At 44.0% G+C, this 27680-nt stretch overlaps 1 protein-coding gene across 11 annotated transcripts in view; it reads right to left on the reverse strand.

Moving 5' to 3' along the window:
• Positions 1 to 27680, reverse strand: part of FOXN3 (forkhead box N3) — a 461111-nt gene that overhangs the window by 402633 nt on the left and 30798 nt on the right. The window contains exon 2 of one of the 11 annotated variants that reach the window (XM_054666225.2): positions 20691 to 20797. The exons of 9 other annotated variants lie outside the window; for them this stretch is intronic. The gene's annotated coding sequence lies outside the window, so the exon portion shown is untranslated. Of the gene's footprint in view, positions 1 to 12416; positions 12463 to 20690; positions 20798 to 27680 lie in introns of all 11 variants that reach the window. One more of the 11 variants, XM_063793058.1, reaches the window with a different exon arrangement.

Genomic DNA, 27680 nt, shown 5'->3' on the forward strand with positions numbered 1-27680 from the left:
GCTAGAGTGCAAGAGTGCAATCTCGGCTCACTGCAAACTCCACCTCCCAGGTTGAAGCAATTCTCTTGCCTCAGCCTCCCAAGTAGCTGGGATTACAGGCGTGCACCACCACACCCAGCTAACTTTTTGTATTTAGTAGAGACAGGGTTTCACCATGTTGGTCAGGCTGGTCTCAAACTCTTGACTTCAGGTGATCCACCTGCCTTGGCCTCCCAAAGTCCTGGGATTACAGGCGTGAGCCACCACGCTTGACGGGTACTTAGTTTCACAGACATTAGGGAAATATGGTAGCAGAGGAGGGAAGTCTTCCAAAAATACTTGAAAAAGACATATGTACAATAGTGAGCAGCGGCATTTATGAGAAAGATGGTCTATAAACATTACTATTGCTCTGGCTTTACCTTTAGGTTGGTGTGATCCTGAAGGAAGGAACTGCGTGTGTAGGAAAAGGAGTTCCAGGGGGGTTATGTTAATTTACAATCATATCAAAATAACATGACTCTTCCTCCTCTCCCTGTAGCTGTATCTAGGAAGTAGGAGTTTAACATTTCCCCACTCAACCTCTTACCAGAAAACTACTCCTAAATAAACATCACTAATTTTGCTGCCACATCACTAAGTCTTGACAGAATTACCCAAATCATATGTGCTAGGAAAATCAATTCTCAACAGATTTTGAGCGTCCATGCCATTCTAGGCATCATATTTGTATATGAAGAGAAAAGAAATATATTAGCTCCCAAAGGGATTTCTATCTTTATATCCACAGAGAAAATAGGGATGGGTAGACTTGGACTTGGTGTGAAAAATGTACAGGTAAGTAATACCCAAAGTCAAAAGGAATTCAACAATTTTGCTAATATCAAACAGTACACAGTTGGCAAATTTGGGTACGTGTGTACACAGATCGTACAAAGTATTTTAAGCAACATACTAAAATTTTACTTCCAAGTTGTCGTCTGCAGGGTTTTTCCATTTCTTCTTATTTATCTACTTTTTTGTTATTGTTGCTTGTTTTTTTGAGACAGAGTCTTGCTCTGTCGCCCAGGCTGGAGTACAGTGGCGCGATCTCGGCTCACAGCAACCTCCGCCTCCCAGGTTCAAGCAATTCTCATGTCTCGCATCCCAAGTAGCTGGGATTACAGGCATGCACCACCATGCCCAGCTAATTTTTGTATTTTCAGTAGAGACAGGGTTTCACCATGTTGGCCAGGCTGGTCTTGAACTCCTGACCTCAAATGATCCACCTGCCTCAGCGTCCCCAAGTGCTGGGATTACGGGTGTGAGCCACCGTGCCCAGCCTATCCACTATTATTTACATAGCTACTCTACACAGGATGGTGGAACAGAACACTGTACCAGAAACTCCGCCACAATGTGTAGAACAATTCTGGCCTCATGTAGACCTTCAAAGGGTTATTACAAGGACCTCACACAAACCTTGATGTTGTCAAAACTACGGTCAATTAAACTAATAGAAGATACTCCATTTCAAAACATACCCAGGTTACATCCTCATGAGGAGGTATCAAAAGAAAATGAATTTGTGCCACTTTTGAATGATGACATCTGCGTTACCACAGCAATTCACCTATCAAACTAATTTAGGTTTAGAGCCAAAATCAACACTGCTGTCAGAGAGTTTATTTCTATTCATTTAAGAACCTCCAGGTTAAAGAGTGGTCAGTGAGAATTTTAATGTCTTGGGAAAAGAGAGAAAAATGAGAGTCTAAGTACTGCACACAGTAACAAGAATGGGACTTTCAGTTTACCCAGCAAATAGACCAAGCAGCTAGTATCAGGTTCTATCCTGTACATCGAAGAGATGCCAAAACACAAACTCTGTCTTAAAGGGGCTTACAGTCCTATCTGCAAAGAATTGACAACGCAGATGTCACAATGATGACAGCTAACTATTACTGATGACTTTCTATAAGCCAGGACTGTCTTATATGCTTTATTAAATTAATCCTCACCAAATACTGTCCCATTTTACAGGTGAGTATATAAAGGCACATTAAATAACAAATATTTGAATAGTACTTCTCATAGATGAGTTGCAAATAAATATGATATTCTATCTCATCTGATTCTCAGAACCGCAGTGAGGCAGACAGTATCCCAGGTGTCCCACAGCCATACAGAATGGCAATGGCAGATCCATGATGGAAGACAGGTCTTGTGGCTGCTAATCCACTTCTACAGATGGCACTAAAAGGCAGGCCTATGAGAGCCAAACAAGATACAGACAGAGAATTCTATAGACCTTCACTCAGGAGGAGATCACTTCCTGTTTGTGTTGTCCAGGCTGCATCCACAAAGAAGGGTGATGCATGCGAGCCTTGGGGGAGTAGGTGTGTTTAGATGGGCAGAAAGGGGAGGGGATGCCACTTGAGAGAGAAAGAGGAAGCAGAGCAAAGTATGGAAGGGGCAGGTATGAGGGACATTTGGGCATCAGAAAACAGATCTGTTTGTTTGAGGGACGGTCAATGGGGCAATTGCAGGAAATACTGACAGCAGGAAATGGTGTGCCATTGCAGATTTTGCCCAGCATGATAGGATGGGAGAAATTAACATGGTAAAGCTTTCCAGAAGGTTTTTTTTTTTTTTTTGAGACAGAGTCTCACTCTATCCCCCAGGCTGGAGCACAGTGGCTCAATCTCGGCTCACTGCAAACTCCGCCTCCCGGGTTCAAGCAATTCTCCTGCTTCAGTCTCCCAAATAGCTGGGATTACAGGCGCCCGCCACCACATCCAGTTAAATTTTTTTGTATTTTTTTAGCAGAGATGAGGTTTCACCATGTTGGCCAGGCTGGTTTCGAACTCCTGACCTCAAGTAATCCACCCGCCTCGGCCTCCCAAAGTGCTAGGATTACAGGCATGAGCCACCGTGCCTGGCCCAGAAGGTGAATTTTAAGTGAGGGGATAGTGAAAAAATAATAGTTAAGGAGAAAGGATCATTGTGATTACTAAATATAGAATAAATAATATAGAATAATCCAAATTATAATTATAGAATATATACAAAAATAAATAGAATCAACCCTCCAAACTGAAGAGCTTTAATGCTTTTGGTAGAACCCAGAGAATCTCTACAAATAAATGCCCGCAACTCAAATCTCGTCTCTGAATTCTTTCTAACTTCACTTTTGTTTTTTATGGCTAATCCTCAGATTGACTCACATGCCCTCCTTCCGTGCTAAAAGTGAAAGCTACATATCATCATCGTTAATAATACATGGACGGGACTCAGGTTCCTCACTTGACAGGAAAAGCATAAAGACAGAGCAAGCTCTGAATGTACAGTTGAAGGTGGTAATGATTCACCGCAGTTTAAAGTCTCCAAAAACCCTCCATGGAAAAACCTTACCCGACCTCACCTGGTATGCACTGAATTGTATTCCCCTAAAAAGATCTGTTGGAAGTCTTAACTCTCGGAACCTCAGAATGTGACCTTATTTTGGAAACAGGATCTTGCAGCTGCAATTAGTTAAGATGAGGTCATCCCGGAATAAGGTGGGCCCTAAATCCAATATGACAATGTCCTCATAAAAAAAGAAGATGGCAGTGGCTCATGCCTGTAATCCCAATACTTTAGGAGGCCTTGACGGGTGGATCACCCAAGGTCAGGAGTTCGAGACCAGCCTGGCCATCATGACAAGACCCCCTGTCTCTACTAAAAATACAAAATTAGCTGGGCGTGATGGTGCACTCCTGTAATCCCAGCTACTCGAGAGGCTGAGGCAGGAGGATTGCTGGAACCCAGGAGGCGGAGGTTGCAGTGAGCCAAGATAGCACCCCTGCACTCCAGCCTGGATGACAGAAGGAGAGCTCGTCTCAAAAAAAAAAAAAAAAAAAAAAAAGGAGAAGAGATACCAACAGAGAGACACAAGGAGAACACCCCGTGATGATGGAGGCAGAGACTGGGGTTATGCTACCCCAGGCCAAGGAACGCCCAGAATTGCTAGCAACACCAGAAGCCAAGAGAAGGGCATGGAACCGATCCCCTCCTGGAGCCTTCGGGCTGCACAGCCCCGCCAACACCTTGATTTTGACTTCTTGCTTCCAGAACTTGTGAGGGAGTAAGTTTCTGTTGCTTTCCCACCCAGTTTGTGGCACTTTTGTTATGGCAACCCAGAGAAACAAATCCACTGGCTTCATGTCCACTTTTAAGAGGTAGGACAGAAAAGAAAAAACACAGACTCACCCAGGACCTGGGAGACATGATCGAGTTCCAGGCTCCCTTCTGCAATCCCTGCCCAGGTGAAGCTCTCTGGGCCCGCCGTCCTCATCTTTGACATGAAGTGTTTGGGCTGGACGAGGCCTAAGGCCATTTTTAACTTTAAAGCTCTAGGATTCTATCACATCATAGCCAAAATAGGCATTTGGTCTCATATCTACCGAAGGGGAGATGAAAAAAAGGAAACCACTTTCAAACTTCAGAACCCTATGCCCACAAGTAGAAGTCAAGGAGAAAGTGGAAAGAAAGAGTAATTAGTGGTGGTGGTTGCATTTGCCATATGCCACATAATCATTCCATCTTCACGTCAGATCTGGCCTGCAGCCCTCATGCCACAGCAACTTAACACAAAGAGACGCTGGGAGCTGCCAAACGCAGAAAATTAATACAAGGGATGCAAGGAGAATCTCTGCAACTACATTTTATTTCTCTAACCTGCTGGTGTCAAGGTCATTTCGCCCCGGAAATATAAAACCTGCTGTGTGGTGAAGGGGTAAAAGAAAGAAAAGAAATCCTGGCAGTTAAGCTGTCCCTGTGACCCTCGCCCCAGAATATCACTTACTTTTCATCTCACATAATTCCTGGCCGGTGGGCTCCTCGGAACTGCTAGAAACTGACAATTAGTAAAACAAATCCCACGAGTAAAGACCAACAAGAAATTCCTGTAAAAACCTCACCCATACACACTGTACTATTTTACCTTTTTTTCAAAAGTAAATTGTGGCTGTCAAATGACACCCTTTCATTACTGTCACTGACTCTTTTAAGAACGGCTAATCGGAAAAGCCTACAGAGGTATTTAATCAGATTTTTTTTTTTTCTTCAAATGACCTAATGTTTTGGTATAAAACTGCTGCCAGCTCACGCTGGGTAGAAATTTAGCATTGTCAGCATTTAATTATTATTTTATCACGGATTTCTTTACTTTCCTACAGGGAAGAAATAATTTTTTTTTTTTTTTAATGCAGCAAGTGCTTAGCTTTTAAAATCACAAGACGCTGGCTTCATTATTGTGCTTTGTCAAAAATTACTAGCTCAGGACATGGGACATATCACGGAAATGCACTTTAGGTTAATAAGTGGTACTGCCATCACTGGCTTCAATCTTCCAGGACACGGAAACTGGGAAGTGAAAATTATGTTCATTGTGTTGGTTTTCGGGAAATGAGATTATTCTAGACTCATTCACGTTTGTGTGTCATAGCAGCTACATATTCTCCTACCCCTAGGACACCTGGGTGAAGCCTGTGGCTTTACCATTCCCTCCTCCTCCTCTTCCTCCTTTCACTCCATCTTCCTTCTTCTCCACCTCCTCATCCCCTACTCCCTTCCTCCTCCTCCTCCTCCACCTCCTCTTACTCTCACCCCCCTCCTCTTCCTTACCCTCCTTCCCCTACCCCCTCCTTCTCCCCCCTTCCTCCTCCTCCCTTGCCTTTTTTCCTCTAAGGTGGGAATAAGAGAGTGGGGAGGAGAAAAGGAGGAAAAATGGAAAGAGAAAGAAAAGACAGGTGTGTATCTGTGACCTCTAGCCAACTGACCCAAGGCTACAAGTATATGGCTAATAATGGTGGCACAAGGACCAGACATCCAGGTGTGTTCCCTAAAACTACTCTTTCATTTTTTCCTCATCATTCAGCTAAAATCTCTTTTTAGAAAAATACCTGTTTCATCATCACCACCACAAAACCCTTCATCTGCCTCTCTTCCCCTTTAACCAGTTCCTTTTTCCTTGCTTTAGAGTCCAGCTCTGAATAAGCTGGAAATGTTTGGTGCAGACAAGTCAGCAACAATTCTTTCTTGAGCATCTACTGCAAGCAGATAATTGTGCTCACTTCTGAGGGTAGGATGGGGTATAAACCTAGGTACAAAGTGGTCCTAAGGCAAGACTGTAAAAGGTACAAAGCGATACTAAGGGAAGACTGTACTAGGTACAAAGTCGTGTACTAAGGGAATACTGTACTAGCTACAAAGTGGTACTAAGGTAAGACTACTAGGTACAAAGTAGCACTAAGGCAAGACTGTACTAGGTACAAAGTGGCACTAAGGCAAGACTGTACTAGGTACAAAGTGGCACTAAAGCAAGACTGTACTAGGTACACAGTGGTACTAAGGCAAGACTGTACTAGGTACAAATTGGCACTAAGGCAAGACTGTACTAGGTACAAAGTGGTACTAAGGGAAGGCTGTACTAGGTACAAATTGGTACTAACGGAAGACTGTACTAGGTACAAAGTGGTACTAAGGGAAGACTGTACTAGGTACAAAGTGGTACTAAGGCAAGACTGTACTAGGTACAAAGTGGTCCTAAGGGAAGACTGTACTAGGTACAAATTGGCACTAAGGCAAGACTGTACTCGGTACAAAGTGGCACTAAGGCAAGACTGTACTAGGTACAAAGTGGCACTAAAGCAAGACTGTACTAGGTACAAAGTGGCACTAAGGCAAGACTGTACTCGGTACAAAGTGGCACTAAGGCAAGACTGTACTAGGTACAAAGTGGTACTAAGGCAAGACTGTACTAGGTACAAAGTGGTACTAAGGGAAGACTGTACTAGGTACAAAGTGGTACTAAGGCAAGACTGTACTAGGTACAAAGTGGTACTAAGGGAAGACTGTACTAGGTACGAATTGGCACTAAGGCAAGGCTGTACTAGGTACAAAGTGGTCCTAAGGGAAGATTATTGATTGGCACATGATACAATTAATGAGTGGCAAGGACAAGGAAGGTTACAGTTATACCTATTAGCTTCAAAGGTGTTTTGTGCCACCAAACAAATCTCGTTGATTTTTTTTTTTTTTTTTTTTTTTTTTTTTTTTTTTAGACAGAGTCTCGCTCTGTCTCCCAGGCTGGAGTGCAGTGGCGCGATCTCCGGTCACTGCAAGCTCTGCCTCCCGGGTTCACGCCATTCTCCTGCCTCAGCCTCCCGAGTAGCTGGGACTACAGGTGCCCGCCACTACGCCTGGCTAATTTTTTGTACATTTAGTAGAGACAGGGTTTCACCGTGTTAGCCAGGATGGTCTCGATCTCCTGAACTCGTGATCCACCCGCCTTGGCCTCCCAAAGTGCTAGGATTACAGGCATGAGCCATCGCGCCCGGCCAAATCTCGTTGATTTCAAAGAGAACTTGAGACTTCTCCCCAAAACCTATCCTCCCCTAAAACCTATCCTCTCGCTGCCCCCCCAAATTTCTCCCATCTTAGTAATTGTCACCTCCTAAATGTCAGCATCTGAGGACTTTGTTTCCCTCCCCGCTTCCATTCTAATGCACTAGAAAGTTCTCTACATCTTCACCACTTCTGTACTTCACTTTAGTCCAGGGACTTCGCTCACCTGGTCTCCGTGACTGCACTGCTACCCACTTATGAACCATCCTGCATGAAACAGCAGAAGGGATGCTCTGAATAGAAACCTGACCATGCCACTCTCATGCTTGAAACTGGCCGATGTTTTCCCATGAGAGCTAGAATAAACCTAACCTCCTCCCTGCCCCTGACCACCTCCCCGCACATCCATGCCACACTCTCCCTCACAGTCGCTCCTTCCACAAGCCCCAGGGTCTTTGCACAGGCTCTGCCCTCAGCATGGAAGCCCTTTCCACCATGTGCACAGTGAACTCCTTCGGGATTTTTAGGACTCTTTGTAAATGTCAGCTCCTCAGGGCTGGCCCCTAACATTTGCGTCCTTTCTTGCTTCTTATCACAATTTGCAATTGTTCCACTTGTCTGTTTACTTGCTAATTATACAGACATTCCTTGCTGGCAAGGGCCCCCTCTGGTCTTCTTATTCCATAACCCAACAACTAGCATAATGTTTGGCACAAATGAGAAATTCAGTATTTTTCACAATGAATAAATAAAATGCTTATTTATTTCCCAAAAAAAGTCTATGTGACAGGAGGAAGCTCCTAAATGTAGTTAAACATGGTTTGGATCATGGATGGTTTGGCCCTTTCTTAGATAAACTTCAAGTTGAGTTATGATTATGTTTAAAAGGCGCCATTGGCCGGGCGCGGTGGCTCACGCCTGTAATCCCAGCACTTTGGGAGGCCGAGGCGGGCAGATCACGAGGTCAGGAGATCGAGACCAACCCGGCTAACACGGTGAAACCCTGTCTCTACTAAAAATACAAAAATATTAGCCGGGCGTGGTGGCGGGTGCCTATAGTCCCAGCTACTCTGGAGGCTGAGGCAGGAGAATGGCGTGAACCTGGGAGGTGGAGCTTGCAGTGAGCCAAGATTGCACCACTGCACTCCAGCCTGGGGGACAGAGCGAGACTCTGTCTCAAAGAAAAAAAAAGGTGCCATTTCCATTATCCTACCCAGACTACCCACTGACAGCAGAAAGGCAAAATGCATGGAGGGTGGGGGTGGGTGCCCATCTAAGAGTCAGGGAAAGTAGTATTTAATACGTAGGTAGTGGAAAGTGACCTTGGGTGAGCAGCGGGCTGTAACAAGTCCTCCCAGTAAGATTTCAGCCCAGATCTGCTGAGCTGCAGCTGTGGCCTGCCTTCTATTTCCACCTCCTAAAGGAAATGCTGCTTCCTCCATGAGGTGGCTGTGTGATCACACTGAGCACTGTATACTGAACCAACTTAAAATGTATGGCTACTTTAGAGGTCTACCTGGACACACCACTGACATAGATAATCAACCTCAAAGAAACCTTCATGCCACCAGAAAATCTTGATCATGACAAATTAATCCAACATATATTTGTTGAGGCCAAACATTGTTCTAGGCAATGGAGAATAATAGTCAAAATGAAAAACTAGTTACTGCCTTTAAGGGACTTACAGACCAGAGTGAGAGGAGTCATCTAGACAACATCTATATATCTGTGGCCTCAGATCCGTGCCTGCCAAAGGGTACCATCATCATACCTGATGGGGAGCCATCAGGTGTTGCTCTTGGCCATCACCCTGACTCCTCTTACCACCCAGGGAGCTATCCACAAGGAACAAGGGCCTAAAAGGAAACTCAATTTAACTTTCTCAAGAGCTGAGTCCAGTGCAGAGCTCCGGCAAGGCTTACTTACTCACCTGGCCACAGTGAAGACAGGAAACACGTGGAGTCACTTGGTATTTTTTTTTTTTTGGAGACAGAGTCTCGCTCTGTCGCTCAGGCTGGAGTGCAGTGGTGCAATCTTGGCTCACTGCAGTCTCCGCCTCCCAGGTTCAAGCGATTCTCCTGCCTCAGCCTCTGAGTAGCTGGGAATACAGGTGCATGCCACCACGCCCGGCTAATTTTTTGTATTTTTAGTAGAGACAAGGTTTCACCATGTTAGCCAGGATGGTCTCAATCTCCTGACCTCGTGATCCGCCTGCCTCAGCCTCCCAAAGTGCTGGGATTACAGGCGTGAGCCACCGCGCCCAGCCGGTACACTTGGTAATTTTTAAGGCACGGTAATCTTGCACATCATTGCTTGTGGCCCATTTCAAGTTCTATAATTTGGCATATCAGTCTCACAGCTGCTCCACCCAAGCAGTGTGGAGGGCAGTTGAAGGGTGGAGCCGAAAACATGGTGTCCCTTGCAGCAAACCTCATGATGCATTAAGAAGCTCTCCCATTTTACAGATGAAAAAACAGGGGAAAATGAAGGGATTGGATTGCTAAGGCCATAAAGCCATGGAATAGCTGAGTAGGATCGAAAACCAAGCTTGTCCAACCCACGGCCTGCCAATGGCATGCGGCTCAGGATGGCTTTGAATGCAGCCCAACACAAATTTGTAAACTTTCTTGAAACATTATGAGTTTTTTGCAATTTTGTTTTTTTTTTTTTTTTAGCTCATTAGCTATCATTACTGTTAGTGTATTTTATGTGTAGCTCAAGACAATTCTTCTTCAAATGTGGCTCAGGGAAGCCAAAAGATTGGACACCCCTGATCTAAACCCAGGTCTTTGGGCCTCAAGTTCAGTTGTCTACCTTTGCCTTCAGACTAACCGTGGTAGCGATGCCCCAGGTAGGAAGTGGATTTTACAACAAATCCATAACCACTGTCAGCAAATAAAAGCAACCATTTCTAGACATTTCAAACTTTGTTGAAATTTTAACTATAACTATCCAGAATGACCTAGACATTTAAATAAGAAAGGAGCGCTAAGTAGCTAAAAGCCCATGCACTGTACTCAGCACTGCACTCAAAGACTGTCCCCTCAAACTTTTGTTCAAAACCTACAGACTCTTACTTTGAACCTAATTCTAATCAGGTATGCAGTCTGGCTTCTTAACCCCTAGACAGGTAGAGGTAGTAAATTAAAACAAATTCCTGGAGGGAGAGAGAGTGATTGGGATGAAAGGTGATAGACTGACCTGGCATGGTGGCTCACGCCTGTAATCCCAGCACTTTGGGAAGCCGAGGTGGGTGGATCATTTGAGGTCAGGAGTTTGAGACCAGCCTGGCCAACATGGTGAAATCCCACCTCTACTAAAAATACAAAAATTAGCCAAGCGTGGTAGCAGGCGCCTGTAGTCCCAGCTACTCAGGAGGCTGAGGCAGGAGAATTGCTTGAACCTGGGAGGTGGAGGTTGCAGTGAGCCGAGATTGTGCCACTACACTCCAGCCTGGGCAGGAGAGTGAGACTCTGTCTCACAAAAAAAAACAGAAAAGTGACAGACTGAGAATGAAAAAAGAATAAAAGTTGGTGAACTTTTTATATAAAGATCAGAAAGTAAATATTTTAGACATCATGTACCACACCACCTCTGTTGCAACTACTCAACTCCACCACTGTAGCTCAAAAGCAGCCATAGACAATACCTAAACAAAGGAGTGTGGCTCTGTGCCAATAAAACTTTATTTACAAAAAACAGATGGTAAGCCCAATTTGGCCTTCAGGCTATAGTTTGCCTACCCATAAAATATAGGAAAGCTTCAAAGCCAACACAATGATGGTAGTTTGGAGCCATATCATTAAGAAACACCTCAAAAGCCCTTCAGATACCTGGTATTACTGAGTAGCATGGTCCTTGATCATAAAATTATAGAATTTTAGAAATGTCAACAACCTTAGGAGTCTTATGGTCCAATTCTTCATTTTTATAGATGAAGAAATAAATGCTCAGAGACGTTCAGAGACTTGCTAAAGGTCACACAGTGAATTAATGATTAAACTTAAATTAGAAGTAGAGTTTTGATTCCAAGTTTAGAACTCTTTCCATTACTCCATATCTATTATTTTAGCCTTTCGGTAACAATGGAATGGAGGGAAAGCTCATTTAATTAAAAGACTACACCCTTGAGATTGTTAAGATTCTGGAATCACTAAAGTATACACATCATACAGTTCCAGATGTTTATAAAGATGATTTTAAATCAAGTCAAAGGTTAAATTAGGTTTAATGTACTCAGAGAATATAACTTTAGAAGCCGTGCTAAAACACCACATTTGAAATAATTAAAAGATTAATATATGCGGAAATTTGTATTCTCCCTTGTGTTTGGGAAAATGAAGTCTCGCTGTCTATTAGTATAAGAAGAAAAGCTGGCCACTGAAGTTGATAAGTTTAGACATGCTCATAGGAATAAATTCTGACCAGTTTCAGGGCAGCCCGAGAATCGCCCAGGCACTGGCTGGCCCTAAGTAATTTTTCTAATTGCTAGATGCCACATATTCATTCAATTGCCTCATTCAACTGAAAAATGAAAGCCACCCTTCGTCCTACCTTTGTGATCTTCCCCCTTCCTATCATTAGCAATGTCTTCTGCTCCTTTTCTGAATTAATTAGGAAATAAAAATAGAACTCTGACATGTTTATAAAGATGCAGAGTGCTGGTTAAACATGAAAGAACAGAGGTTGGGAACACAGAGGTGACAAATTTTATTTCTGTGATGACAAGTTAGAGTCCTCCTGCCAGCTGGCCCTTGCCATAGCCAGAAGTATGCACCTGTCTACAGAGAAGTCAGGGAAGAAGGGGGAGCTGAAAAAGCCTCGGGGCCCCCGCTTGGCCTTCCATGCCATGCAAATGAGTTCTAATTGCTCGGGGTCATCGAACAGGGTTCCATGTGGCACTTCCATGACAGCTCCTGGCAGAGAGGGAGGCAGGGAGACAACTTCTGTTAGCCTAACCACAAAGGTGGTCCTGTTTCTGCTTAGACCCTAGAGCAGGGCTCTGGTTTGGGGAGTTCACCTCTCCCTACCTTCTGCCATACAGGAAAAGGGAGAAGGAGGTGCGTCACCTAGTGCTTCTGAGTGTCCCCGAGATGCACTTCTAGTTTGACAGTCCTGCCAAAGGAAATGAGAAGCGATAAGTGATCCAGCCCCGATTAGATCAGCCGCCGTGGGAAAGGTGCTGAGCCAGAGATATTTCACTGAAATAAGGAGAATCTTGGGAATAGATTTCTGGCAAGCAATCCCGAAGCAGATATGGTCTGAATTGGAAATAGATTTCATGGGCAGATAAAGTCTAATAAATGGCAGGTCACTCAAAAATCATATATCATCAAGTCTCATACAGTGTCTGTGAAGTTTATTATCAATAATTTAACACGAGAAGAGCCTAGCCCTTAGCAAATATTTAATTTCAAAACATACCTACTGATTTACTCAGATACAGCATACATAGTATATTACAAATATATTGCAGGAAGCCAAACGCCAATAAAGCTGCACTTAGAAGACCAGCGTGCTTTTTGCTTTCCAAATCCCGTTAAGGAAGAGAATGGCCTCCCATCCACGGAGCTAGTCCAACAGCAGTTTCTAAATTGCACTGGAAAAGAAAGTTTGCACATAGACAATACCTGAGCCCCTTCATCCCCAGGTCAAGCAACATGCCAGATAACACATATACAAGTACTGGGGATGACAATTAAGGACCCCATCAGAATGTGCATGCTGTGCCTAAAGGCCACAAGAGGATTAAAGCAAGGTCATGGCCAGGTGCATGATCTTTTTGGAAGCCCACAAGTTCGAGACCAGCCTGAGCAACATGGGGAGACCCTGTCTCTATTTTAATAAAAAAACTAGCAGGCTTGGTGTGGGGGCACCTGTGGTCCCAGCTACTCAGGAGGCTAAGGCAGGAGGATCCCTTGAGCCTGGGAGGTCGAGGCTGCAGTGAGCCGTGATGGTGCCATTGCATTCCAGCCTGAGCAACACAGCGAGACCCCATCTCCAAAAATAAAATAAAGTAAAAAGAAAGCAAGGTCCTTAGTAGCAAAGAGGAGTCACTTTTTTAAGGAGATAGGAGGCAAAGGGAATTATCTCCACGGCCACTGTTTGCAATTATTGTTGGTCTGAGCCACTCTCCCTTCAGCCCCTACTCAGTAATTCACTCCACTCCAAGGCAGACCCCCACCTCTTCCTGGCTGAAAAGTGCCACCTCTGGGCAGCCAACATCAGCAACAAGGGTTCTAGAAAAGTGGATGTTTTATAAGAGAATGGTAGTTCATTTAACCAAGTTAAAAACAGAGACATGGTCTAATAAGGACATATTCGTTCCATGGTTATAACTTCCAGAATAAGGTTTCTGGTCTTCTCTGGCGAGGTGGTGATAACGGCCTGGCAGGGATACGCTTGGTGGCTGGCAGGGAGAGAGCAGAGAGAGAACCAGTGGGTGCCTGCAATCATCTTCTACCCAGGAAACAGGGAGGGGGCCACTGAACTGAGTGCTTGAGGGAGCTTGGTGCCAGTCCCAGCTCTGCCCCCTGCCAAGCCACAGCCCCAGGATTTCACTCCACCATCTCAAAGGGCCACTCCCTCCCATAGTGTTGGTACATAACTGTTATCAGCTCTCAGCAGAAGGATTTCCTACCACTTTACATCCCTATACTGGAATCTCAATGGGAAGCTTCTCTGATCGTCCTACAGGCAGTGGCTGGAACAAGAAAAGAAGACTGGGCCAAATGTTAGGAGACCTGGCTCTTAACCTCAGAGCTTATCTAGACATGCAAAGACCTCCGAGGCTCCTCCAATTCTTAAAATCTCTTCCCTATGAAAATCAGAATTGCCTTTACAGCTTTAAAAAAAAATTGTAAATTTCTATTTCTTCTGTATGTTGTGCCTTTATAGGAAAGGAAGGGTGTACTGGAACTCTAAAACACTCTACTGCTACCCCACCAGCTGATCTGTATGCAAACAAGGCCAGCGGGAAGCTGAAGCAGATGAGATCAGGTAAGAAAATCACAAAGTGCTCTAAGCCAAAGTGAGGTGTTGACAGCAAGGTTGGCTATACTGACTCTGATGAAAGCTAACTCAGACTCAAAGTTTCTCCTTCATAAACTGCAATCATCCTTCCTCCTCTATTTTCCCTGACAAAATCCTCACCTTTCTGCCAGCCCACAAAGGGGACCCCCAAGAGACACTGACTCTAGAAGATCATAGTTAAGATCACTCTAAGATGACCTTGAAGGACCTTGCTATCTGGGTAGGCTCACAGGTCAGCTGGTGACCAAGCACTTGACCCTTGAGATTCATCATAGAGATGGCAGAAAGGAAACTGGGAGGTCGTTTTGGGTCAGTAAACCCTGGCTGGGGTGGGGATGATAGGGAGAAGGGATGAACACTGTAATAAACTCAAGCGAGGGGGGCTGGACAAACTGCCCACTCCCTGCTTTTACCAAAGGCAGGTCCTCTCCAATGCTGGTGAATTCTCTGCAAAGCAAAAACCCAGTCTGCAACTCATTGTTACAGCCAAACACAAAGCACAGCTCCAGAGCACACAAACCACCAAGTATGTACAAGTCAGCATTTTGGAAGCAGAAGGAGCTGCCACGCTCGGGCCCTTGGAGGCTGCTTAGGGGAAGCTCTTTCCCTCTCTCGTGGCATCTCTTGAATCAAAATTCAACTTAGGTCCCAAATCAGAGGATACCGATGGTCTCTAACAACTGTTTCTTATTTAGGTTTAATAACCCCAGTTCACGCTTTTGTCTACTTTGGGAAGCACTAGGCAAAGTCGTGGCCATGTGATTGGCTCCCAGTGCTGGGCTGGGGCTGGCAACCGCCCTCCGGCCTCCACGCAGCCCCTGTGAAATTCTTCATTCAGCAGAACTGGGGACCAGATGCCTCTATGCCCCACCGATAAACTCCTCGCTCTGAAGTTAGGCTAAGCAGAAGAATCAGGTCTTTGATTTTTGCACAAGGTCTCACGGAAGCAAATTCCATCGCTGACACCGTAAGTGACTTGTTTTCAGCTGTTCCTGACACCTCTGATGGCTCCCAAGTTTATTTTCCAGAGACACCCATCTTAGGCAATTCTGGGAGCCCCGGGGGAAAATGTTAGAAATATCAAAACAGCCACGTGCTCTAGCATTTAGCACATTGTAGAACAATATAAATTTAGTGCATTTAGACCACTTTATATTAACTAATTTAGAAAACGTTGCTTTCGCAGACTTCGCCGGGTGCCTTTCACTGCCAAACTAAATACTCCACTTTAAAATACGCCCCTGCGTACTCATGTGATTTCTCCTTTTAGGCTAGGAATGTAATGTTGACATAAATGTCAAATAAAATTAATGAGAGAATGGGCCCTCAAATGGTGCTCCTGTGAAGGGAATTTGTTAGACTGGGACCTTTGAGCCCAAATGTATATATAATTATATAACACTCAGACAAGGAAGGAATCTGAATGTTAAGCTTTAGCAAATGTATCACCTTTGTCAGAAATGCTGTTACCTACCAAAAAAAAACCCAAAACAAAACAAAACAGGTTGCAAGTAAATTAAGATGAAAATACCATCAGATTAGAAGTCGTCACGGCAAGCTACTGCAGAATTAGAAGGGTGGCCCATCTGCTGGGTATCCAATCCTTCCCTTATCTGTATAGAATTCGGATCAGATGTCTTCTGTTCCCCGAACACTTCCGCTGTTGACTTTGCAAATGGACTTCCTCCGGCCCAACCCAGCTCCTTCCCTCCCTCCTCCGTCTCTCCCTGGCCACTTAGGAAGAGTAAAAATGGCAATTAGAACAGGAGCAGCTATTTTCACTCAGTAGTCAAAGAATTGGATACTAGCACAGTGGCTGCCTCCATCCGTATGCTGATACATAACTACTTTGTCTTGTATTTGTAGTCTCAAAAATCTTCCCTAAGTATAGTAGAATCAGAGAAAATCGCTCTAATCATTGAAAAGCGCCCTGTGCTGAGTAAAGCAGCCAGTCTTCTCTTGTCACAGTAAAAGGCTGGGAGTAAAATTTCCCATAAACACAGGGGAAACCTACATTTACTCACATGCCAAGGAAAATGGCACGGAAGACCCACGTGTAGCCACAGCAGAGTCTATGCAGAGGGCCTGCAAATGCCTGGGGTGCGAGTGAATGCCTGGAGGGGCGGAGTTTCCAAGATAACAGCTATTGTGTTTTCTTTTTCACACTTCAGAAGAGAATCCTAAGGACTAGACTCCACTCAGGGCATTCCTTTTTCATACACTGATCTCAAGTATAATCACATAATTTTGAAAATCCATGTAGTCCTCCCTAAATAAAATTATAAGGATAGGTTTCTATTTCCTTCCGATTACCTAGATACCTCCGTCTTCTGGAAAACCCCAAAAAGACCAGTAGACGAATCAGGAAGGTCCTAGGAGTGATTCCTCCAATGGCGGGAATCATAAAGGAATAAAAAACCTGCAAATTCATGGCAAATGATGTCAGGATAAAATGATGCCACACATCTTTACAAAGTTCACAAAATCCATATATTCCCGGGGCAATCACGGGGAATTTCTAATTAAATTTCAGGGAGGGAAAGAGAAAACGGTTAACCACCAGCTTCAAACACCTCACACTCCTTCTGTTCTCTAGGAAGTCATTCTTACCCTGGATAATGTGGAGTCCCTGCTTCGGACCCGGGGAAAATTCTCCATTTTCTCCTTTTTCTTCAGGCTATCAGTTCATCATGAACAAATATGGAAATTTTCCTGAGGAGGAAATTCAACTACCAAAATAACTCCTTCATAATTCACACGTGCAATCACAACGGTGATTAATAAAAACCTGAAACAGCTCCTAAAAGCCTAAAGCATTAATTACTCTGTTAGATGTCAGGACTCTATAAAAACCTATGACAGCAGGTTACTCAGGCAAATTAAATCATGTGAACTTCCAGTGGAAAAAGAGAAATCTTCCCTTGGTGGATTTGCAGCCTAGCAAATGCATGCTTTCGAAGAGAGGTGACCAACACACAGCTCTTCAGAGCTCTGTATTTCAACCTTGAAAGACATATGAAAGGGAAAAAATGCCATGGCAAATTGAATTTATGCTGGGATGAAAGGTAATATAATATCCTTTGAAAGACCTAAAATGGATGAATGATACTTTTCCATTAAAGAAGAAACTAACTCTCTTTGAATGTCTACAGTGTGTCCAGCCCTGTGGCTTTTGCAACACCAGATGCCCACTTCTCTTTCAGCAACTTCAATGAGAGTTCCTTCTCAGTGATTTTTGCTAGCTAATCTTTTTTCATCTGATCTTGACATTTTAGTGCTCAGGACTCTGTCCAGGCACTTCTGTCTCTTCTACCCCCTCTCTCTGGATGATCTTACCCAACCTTCTAGCTACAGACACCACGTACGTGCTGATAACTCAAATTCCATGACTCTCCCCCTGAGCTCCAGATGGGTACAGCCAGCAGCACTCCCTGACACGTGCAACAGGCATCTCAAACTTAGGCTGGCCGACACAGAACTCTTGTTCTCCACTTCCCCATCCCAAATGTGTTCACTCCAAGTCTTTCCAATCTCAAGAAATGATACCACCTTCCAAAATTCTAAAATAATTCTCCATTCCTCCCTTTCTCTCACCCTCCCCTTCTAATCCGTCAGCAAGCCCTGTTGCCTCTGCTTCCAGACACAATCCTGAACCGCTGTTTTTTTGCCGTTCCACTTCCTCACTCTAACCAAAGCCCCCTTCTTCTCTCCTAGACACTGTCACTCCTCTTAACTGGTCTCTCTAATTCCATCCTCCACACAGTAGCCAGAATGATTTTTTTGTTTTGTTTTGTTTTGTTTGAGACAGGGTCTTGCTCCTTCGCCCAGGCAGGAGTGCAGTGGCACTATCACAGCTCACTGCAGCCTCAACCTGCTGGGCCTAAGTGACCCTCTCACCTCAGCCACCTGAGTATCCGGGACTACAGTCACATGCCAACACACCTGTTGAATTTTTTAAATTTTTTTGTAGAGACGAGGTCTCACTATGTTGCTGAGGCCAGTCTCAAACTCTTGGCCTCAAGTGATCCTCCCATCTCGGCCTCCCAAAGTGCTAGGATTACAGGCATGAGCCACCATGCCCAGCCATTTTTTTTTTTTTTTTTTTTTTAGACAAGGTCTCACCCTGTCACCCAGGCTGAAGTACACTGGCATGATCATGGCTCACTGCAGCCTCAAACTCCTGGGCTCAAGGGATCCTCCCACCTCAGCCTCCTGAGTAGCTTGGACCACAAGCACATGCCATCACGCCTGGCTAATTTATTTTATTTATGTTTTTTTTTGTAGAGACGGGGTCTCACTATGTTGCCCAGGCTGGCCTCAAACTCCTGGCCTCAAGTGATCCTCCTGCCTCAGTCTCCCAAAGTGCTAGGATTACAGGCATCAGCCACTGTGCCCAGCCAAAATATTCTTTTAAGAATATAAATCCAATTCAGTGACTTCTTCGCATAAAATCCTCTAGTAGTTTCCCAATATACGAGCAATAAAATCCACATTTCTCTTGCCCATAAGCCCTGAGGTGATGGGGTCCTGCCATTTCATCTCCCAGCCATTCCACAACTCACCAATCTCCAGCCACACAGGTCCTTCTTCCTGTTCCTCAGACATGCAAGCTACTCCCACCTCAGGACCTTGGCATGTACAAGGCTAGCCCCTTCCATGCAGAGAACCCATATCTGGCCACCCTTACCAAATGGTTCAACTACCATTCTTTGTCATTCTTTTTACCCTGCATGATTATCTCACACCCCAGAGTATCTTGTATATTTATTTGTTTAGCTGTTTGTTATTTCCTTGTGTCTTCAATGGAATCATAGCAGGAACCCCGACTCTCTCACTGCTACAGAGTACATATCCAATAACACTTAATAAATACATAAAGGAATAAATATGTATCTCTACAATTTTCTCTAACTTTATGAGATACATTATTCCTATTCTGAAAAGAAAAAAAAATGAGGTTCCCAGGGTTCAGTGCAAAGTTATATAGAGGTAACTGAAGGCAAAGCCAGAATTTGAACCTGAATCCATTTGACTCCATAACCCATATTTCTAAACACCAGATTGGTATTTCTAGCAGAGTCTAGGAAATCAGTCAAGAGCAGTAATTTTCCTCCGAAGAGTCTCCAGAAATAAGTTGCCCAGGAACTTGTATTCGGCTCTTCCACCACAATTACCTCATCTCTAAAATGGATGAACAAAATGAGTTTCTTACAGACATGTTAGGAGGAATAATTTCCTTCCAGATTACAAGGTGTTCTGTAAACTCTCAGAGGATGGTTTTCCAGGTACCATGCTGAGTAGTTTTAGCCAAAACCTGTTCTGTGCTCGAAGGAAACCACCACCCAGGGCTCTCAGTCAAGCTGGGTAATTGTATAAATACAGTCAAGAGTTAAGGACCACATAACAGTGCCATATATGGACTCCACTTTCTCAAAACCCTTTAAGGGGATACAGTCTCATCCTACTGGAAAATGTTAGGCAAAGGATGGAAATAGTTCATTTCTAGATGGTCCCCCACCTCTGCCCAACCTCCATCTGTGTAATTCTTTGTACTAACACCTGATCCCCCTCCAGAATTGAGGCAGCTCTCCCTCAAATATGTGTTCCCTAAGGCTCTTGACCTGGTTTTATTTCTAGTGGGAATACATTTGCTCCATAATTGATGCAAGTTGAGGGCAAGGGACATGACATTACTTTATTTCTTCTAAATCAAATTAAATCTGGATCCCAAGGCCTCACTTAATGGAAATTTAATTTCAATTATGTTTTTAGGGACCTATTCCCCTTCTGGGGTCAGAGGGACATCTTGGGGGCTTACATGGTACCTAGAGAATAGGGGGAAATGGCCAGGTGTGTTGGCTCATGCCTGTAATCCCAGCACTTTGGGAGGCCGAGGTAGGAGGATCACTTGAGCCAAGAAGTTCAAGACCAGCCTGGACAACACAGTTAGACCTCATCTCTACAAAAAAAAAAAATTAGCCAATCGTGGTGGTGTGTGCCTGTAGTCCCAGTTACTTGGGAGGCTGGGGTGGAAGGATCACTTGAGCCTGGAAGGTCGAGGCCACAGTGAGCCATTATCATGCCAATGTACTCCAGCTTGGGTGACAGAGTGAGACCCTGTCTCAGAAACAAAAACAAAAAAGGCTGGGTGCGGTGGCTCACGGCCATAATCCCAACATTTTGGGAGGCTGAGGGGGGAGGATCACCTGAGGTCAGGAGTTTGAGACCAGCCTGGCCAACATAGTGAAACCCCGTCTCTACTACAAATTTCAAAATTTGCTGGCCACGGTGGTGTGTGCCGGTAATCTCACCTATTTGGGAGGTTGAGGCAGGAGAATCACTTGAACCCAGGAGGCAGAGGTTGCAGTGAGCCAAGATCGTGCCATTGCAGTCTAGCTTGGGCGACAAGCAGAAAACTCTGTCTCAAAGAAAAAAAAAAAAAAAAAAAGAGAAAGATAGAATAGGAAAAAAGCACGTGGTTTAAAGTTCCCTGGGTCACTTGTATGATACGTGTCATCCGACTATTCCCCGGTACCTGCTCTTTTCCCTCCAAACCAAGTGGGACCACAGGAGTGCTTGACTGTGGCTCCCAGGGCCATGGTGTTTGATGTGAAGTCCTTCCAGCATCCACATGCTAAGCTATCCCAGAGTTTGGCACATTCTCTTATACCACAGGACAGTGGACATGGGTCTCTTCCACTTCAGGGATTCCCTCTCCTAGAGTCAGAGAAGCCTGGCAGCCCCGCACAATCCCCCATCATTCACACTGAGCCATTTTTGTATTCTCAATTCCTAGCATCTGCCTTCCTCACATCCTTGACTTTTATCCAGTTTCCTAAAAAAGTCTGAGTTGGGGTTGACTTCTAGGTATCTGGAAACCCAACATTTAGCCCCAGGACACAAAGTTGTAACAACTCTCTGAGGCAAGGGAGACCAGATTCAGAGTACAAACATTTCACTGTTTTATTGGGAAGGAAGGGAGAAAATTTTTTCAGGTCTTCTGCAGCAGTGAGAATAAACACACTAATGTGTCCACCAAGTGTCATGCCGCATGTTCCCCACGTTCTCCTCTAATAATCTTGATAAATCTTCTGGCTCCAACAGTCCCCCGTCTGTGGGAAGCATGTAAATCATTATGTCCATCCTTGTTCTCTTCCCAAGCATGTCTTGGTATTTTCAGCTGCCCGCTCCTCATCTCTACCAGGTAACACATCAGACACCCCAAACTCATGTCCAAAATGAAACTCATCACTTACTTCCCAGTCCCTTCTCCAAGGTTCTCTATTTATATTAATAGCCATGCATAGTGTTCAGCACATAATCAGCACGCAATAAATATTTTTAAAATTAGTGTTTGAATAGAGGAATAGCCAACTGAAGAATATAAATACCTTAGCCTAAGTGTGAAGAGCCTAGGTGAGTTGACTTTAAACTCACCCTTTTTTTTTTTTTTTTTTTTGAGACGGAGTCTCGCTCTGTCACCCAGGCTGGAGTGCAGTGGCGCAATCTCAGGTCACTGCAAGCTCCGCCTCCCGGGTTCACGCCATTCTCCTGCCTCAGCCTCCCGACTAGCAAATTCACCTTTTTTAAACCGCTTTATTGGGATATTATTCACACATTTAAAGAATGCAATTTGATAGGTTTTAACATATATATACACCTGTGAAACCATCACCATGATCATCATCTCCAAAAGTTCCCTCTTGCTCCTTTTAATCCTTCTCCCAGCCATCTCCCCTGCCATCTCAAATCACTTATGTGCTTTCTGTCCTTATAGATGAGTTTGCATTTTCTATAACTGTATATATATGTAATCATACAATATATATGCTCTTTTCTGGTAGGGTTTCTTTTACCTAATACAATTATTTTGAGATTCTTCCATAATGTCATGTGTATCAATAGTTTAATTCTTATTGCTGAATAGTGTTCCATTGTATAGATATACCACCATTTGATTCCTCATTGGCCTGTTGATGGCATTTCCAGTTTGGTGTTATTGTAAATAAAGCTGCTATGAAGATTACATACAAGTCTTTGTGTGAATGTACGCTTTCATTTCTCTTAGACTGGCATTCTCTTAGACTCATTGACTGTAATGAGTAGATCATATGGTAGATATATGTTTACCTTTTTAAGAAATTGCTTAACTGTTTTCAAAGTGATTGCTATGGCTTGAATGTTTTTGCCCCTCAAAATTCATTTATTAGAAACTCATCCCCAGTGCAGCATTGTTGAGAGGTGAGGCATCTGGGCAGGTGCTCAGTTCATGAGGTCTCTGCCCTCATAGATGGATTAATGCCGCTATAGAGGGGCTTTCAGGAGTAGCTTCTCTCTCTCCTGCTCTTTTGCCATACAAGGACACAGCATTCATCCCATTTTGCGCTCCCGCCTTCTGCCATGGAAGGATGCTGCAAGAAGGCCCTCACCAGACCCAATGCTGGCATTTTGATCTTAAGACTTTCCAGCCGCCAGAACTGTGAATTTGTGTGTTCTCTCTCTCTCTCTTCCTGTTTTTATTTTTATTTTTTGAAATGGAGTCTCACTCTGTTGCCCAGGGTGGAGTGCAGTGGCACCATCTCATCTCACTACAACCTCTGCCTCCTAGGCTTAAGCAATTCTCCTTCTCAGCTTCCTGAGTAGCTGAGATTACAGGCGTGTGCCACCACATCTGGCTAATTTTTGTATTTTTAGTAGAGGCAGGGTTTCACCATGTTGGCCAGGCTGGTCTTAAACTCCTGGCCTCTAGTGATCCGCCCACCTCGGCCTCCCAAAGTGCTGGGATTATAGGTGTCAGATACCGCACCCAGCCTATTTATTTTTTAGATGGAGTCTTGCTCTGTCACCCAGGTTGGAGTGCAGTGGTGTGATCTCGACTCACTGCAACCTCCGCCTCCCGGGTTCAAGCAATTCTCCTGCCTCAACCTCCCGAGTAGCTGGGGCTACAGGCATGTGCCACCACCACACCCAGCTAATTTTTGTTTTTTTAGTAGAGATGGGGTTTCACCATGTTGGCCAGGCTGGTCTTGAACTCTTTACTCAAGGAATCTGCCTGCCTCGGCCTCTCAAAGTGCTGGGATTACAGGTATGAGCCACCACACCTGGCCCTGACACTAGGTAATTTATAAAGAACAGAGGCTGGCCAAGACCAGCCTGGCCAACATGGTGAAACCCCATCTTTACTAAAAATATTTTAAAAATTAGCCAGGCGTGGTGGTGTGTGCCTATAGCCCCAGCTACTCAGGAAGCTGAGGCAGGAGAATCTTTTGAGCCTGGGAGGCGGAGGTTGCAGTGAACCGATATCGCACCACTGTACACCAGCCTGGGCGACCCAGGGAAACTCCATCTTGATAAATAAATAATAAATAAATAACCTAGTGTCAGGTATTCTGTTATAGCAGCACAAAACGTACAATGACTGTGGTTACCCAATTTCACATTCCCACCAGCAGAGTATGAGAGTTTCCGTTTCTTTACATTCTCATCAACATTTAGTATAACTGGTCTTTTTAATTTTATACTAGGTGGTGCAGTATCAAAATATGAATTTAATTTCATTTCCCTAAAGATTTATAATATGAATATATTTTTAGGGACTTATTTGTCATCCATATATCTCTTTGGTAAAGTGTCTTTTCTCTTCTTTTCTTCTCTTCTCTTCTCTTTTCTTTTCTTTTTTCTTTTTTGACAGAGTCTCACTCTGTCGCCCAGGCTGGAGAGCAAAGGCACAATTTTGGCTCACTGCAAACTCTGCCTCCCGGATTCAAACAATTCTTCCACCTCAGCCTCCTGAGTAGCTGGGATTACAGGCACCTGCCATCATGTCTGGCTAATTTCTGTATTTTTGTAGAGACGGACGGGGTTTTACCATGTTGGCCAGGCTGGTCTTGAACTCCTGACCTCAGGTGATCCGCCCGCCTCAGCCTCCCGAAGTGCTGGGATTACAGGCATGAGCCACCGTGCCCGGCAAGTGTCTCTTTTCAAATTGTCCATTTTTTATTGGCCAATCTCACTTTTCAACCTTATTTTTTCCAGTATTCCTCTTTGTGTACCATTCACTCTACTCAAACGCAACTTATAAGCCCCTAAACCCACACACCTCACACTTTCCTCTATAATTTTGCTGATGCTGTTTCCTTCGCTTTAAATAACTTAATGCCTTCTTCACCTATATTTTTGCCAATTCGAATTCTATTGATCCTTCAAGTTCCAGAAGAGATGCTACATTCATTCTCAATCCTTTCCTGAGCCCAGTTTGAGAGTAATGGTTTCCTCATCCAAGGTGCCAGAAATGTCTTTTTCTTCTGCCATTTCTAACTTTCTACCTTGATTTCTACTTATTTGTTGTTGTTGTTTTTAATAAGAAAAGTAAATGTGTTTAAGTCATGTCTGCTTTATCATATGTATGCTAGAGAAATTCATTCCCCCCGGATCTTTGAGGTTTACTTTACCCAAATTCATTCATTAAACAAATATTCCCTGAGCATCTACTATGGGTCAGGCATTACTGGAGGCCCTTGGGATACATCCATGAGCAAAACAGAGACTAAAAAAGCTCCCTGCCCTGGCAGAGTTGACATTCTAGCAGAAGGAGATGGATAATAATAAAGAAATAATAGGCCGGTCTGAGTACAGTGGTATTTACAACTAACTGATCACAAAAACTAATAGATTTCTTTGTTCCTTCTCCACTCCCACTGCTTCAGTTGACTAGAAAAAAAAAAAAAAAAAAGAAAGAAAGAAAGAAATAATAGACACAACAAATAGTAAATTACATAGTATGCTGAAAGATGAAGAGCGTTTGGCAAAAAGAAAAGGTAGGGCAGGATGAAGGAGATTAGGGATGCTAGAGATTGTAGGGTTGGGGCAGGTGACAATTTAAATAGGGTAGTCAGGGTAGGTTTACATGGGAAGTAACATTCAAGCAAAAGCTTGAGTGAGATGGGATCGTAGCCATGAGGCTATCTGGGGCTACTTCCTCACATAATCTTCCTATATTCTATAGACTACAGGTCTTGAGGTGGAATCTCCATCCGATTCAGCTTGGTATCTTCCCTCTCAAATTACCCAGCACCAATGCCTGGCATGGCATACTGGATCAAAAGTATTTGCTGAATGAATGATAGAATAAATGAATACATGGACAGGCTTCAAATCTGCTGGGAAAATATCCAAAAATGTGAAATAAAATGAAAGCAGGATGTAAGAAAAGAGAAGAGAAAGGTTAATACAAGAGACAGGATGCCAAAAGCTGAGGCTAAAAAGGAAAAATAAAGAAAAAGCTACAAAAGCACTTCTCACAATAGAAACCTTGTCAGGGACTCGGTGGAGGTTTTAGGTTCCTGATCACAAAACCAGCATCAGAAGCTGATGCGGTCTCCTGTGCTTACCACAGATTAACGTGAGGTTCGTGAAGACGTCATACTGTCTCCAGAAATAAGCTATTCAACTGCTCAATTGCAACTACTCTCCCTGATCATGATTCAAAAAGTGTATGTTATCTGAAGCAGATTGATGAAAAGGTACACTGTTTTTTTGTTTGCTTATGCTTCTATCTTAGAAAATATTTAAGATGGCTTACCCAATGCAGGGGATGTGGGCAGGTAGATTTAAACTAAACAGGCTCGCCAAATGCTCTCCCTGACAAACCTCAGATTCTGGTATTCCCTCCCACCATTTCACTGGTGTGCCTCTACTACTGGTGATGTGTACCCATCAGGATTTACTTGCTAAAAGACCCAGATTTGATTGTAAGCTTTTCACATCGATGCAAAAAGGGAAACATTTCCAATCACATGACTCAGTATCCATAATATAAAAGCAAATCAACTGTTGTCCTTGAAGGTCTCTACGAAGAGCTCACTGTATGTACTAGGCAGTGTACTTAAGAGAAACAGAACCAGCAGATGTACAGACATTTATAGAGATATCTTTTAAAGAACTGGCTTGCACAATTACAGGGGCTGGTGACTCCAAAGGGTACATTGGCAGGCTGGAGACCCAGGGAAGAGCTGATGTTGCAGTTCAAGTCCAGAGGCTGTGTGAAGGCAAAATTTCCTCTTTTTTATGAAGGCAAAATTTCCTCTTTTTCGGGGGAACCCCGGTCTTTTTCTCTTAGGGTCTTCGACTGATTAGGTGAGGCCCACCCACATTATGGAGGGTAATCTGCTCTATTCAACAACTGCCAATTTAAATGTTAATCTCTTCTAGAAAATCCCTTCACAGCAACATCTAGACTGGTGTTTGACCAAACACCTGGGTATTGTGGCCTAGCCAAGTTAATACGTAAAATTACACTGTCTAAAGCAGGATTTGCAAATTCAAATGCCCACAGGAGCCAGGCAGACAAAGAAACTGAGCGAAGCCAGTGTCAGATGATAGAGAACGATAAGGACTGGGGTCATCTAGAGGGTGTATGCCTCATCTCAAGGCAATGAAATTGAAAAAAATTTAAACCACTGTGTGGGAGAAGCAACATTTATCTCCGGGTAAAAAAGCTCAGGCATCAGGCCAGGCACAGTGGCTCATGCCTGTAATCCAAGCACTTTGGGAGGCAGAGGCGGGCAGATCACTTGAGGTCAGCAGTTTGAGACCAGCCTGGACGATATGGGGAAACCTCGTCTCTACTAAAATACAAAAATTAGCCAGGTGTGGTGGCATGCGCCTGTAATCCCAGCTTTCAGGAGGCTGAGGCAGGAAAATTGCTTGAACCTGGTAGGCGGAGGTTGCAGTGAGCTGAGACCACACCACTGCACTCCAGCCTGGGTGAAAGAGTAAGACTCTGTCTCAGAAAAAAAAAAAAAAAAAAAAAGCCCAGGAATCATAATTTTGGGTAAATTAACAGATAGAGCAATGGGCATATGGGGGCTTTTTTGTTTTAGCATCTGATATAGTTTGGATCTGTGTCCCCTCTAAATCTCATGTCAAATTGTAATCCCCAGTGTTGGAGATGGAGCCTGGTGGGAGGTGACTGGATCATGGGGATGGATTTCTCATGAAAGGTTTAGCACCATCCTCTTGGTGCCATCTTCACAATAGTGACTTCTCGCAAGACCTGGTCATTTGTAAGTGTGTGGCACCTCCTCCCTCTCTCTCTTGCTCCTGCTCAGGCCATGTGACATGCCTGCTCCCCCTTTGCCTTCTGCCATGACTGTACATTTCCTGAGGCCTCCCCAGAAACCAAGCAGATGCCAGCATCATGCTACCTGTACAGCCTACAGAACCGTGAGCCAATTAAACTTCTTTTCTTATAAATTACCCGGTCTCAAGTATTTATAGCAATGCAAGAATCACCTAATATA

Source organism: Pan troglodytes, chromosome 15 (genome assembly GCF_028858775.2).
Source record: "Pan troglodytes isolate AG18354 chromosome 15, NHGRI_mPanTro3-v2.0_pri, whole genome shotgun sequence".
In the NCBI taxonomy this organism is placed as follows: Eukaryota; Metazoa; Chordata; class Mammalia; order Primates; family Hominidae; genus Pan; species Pan troglodytes.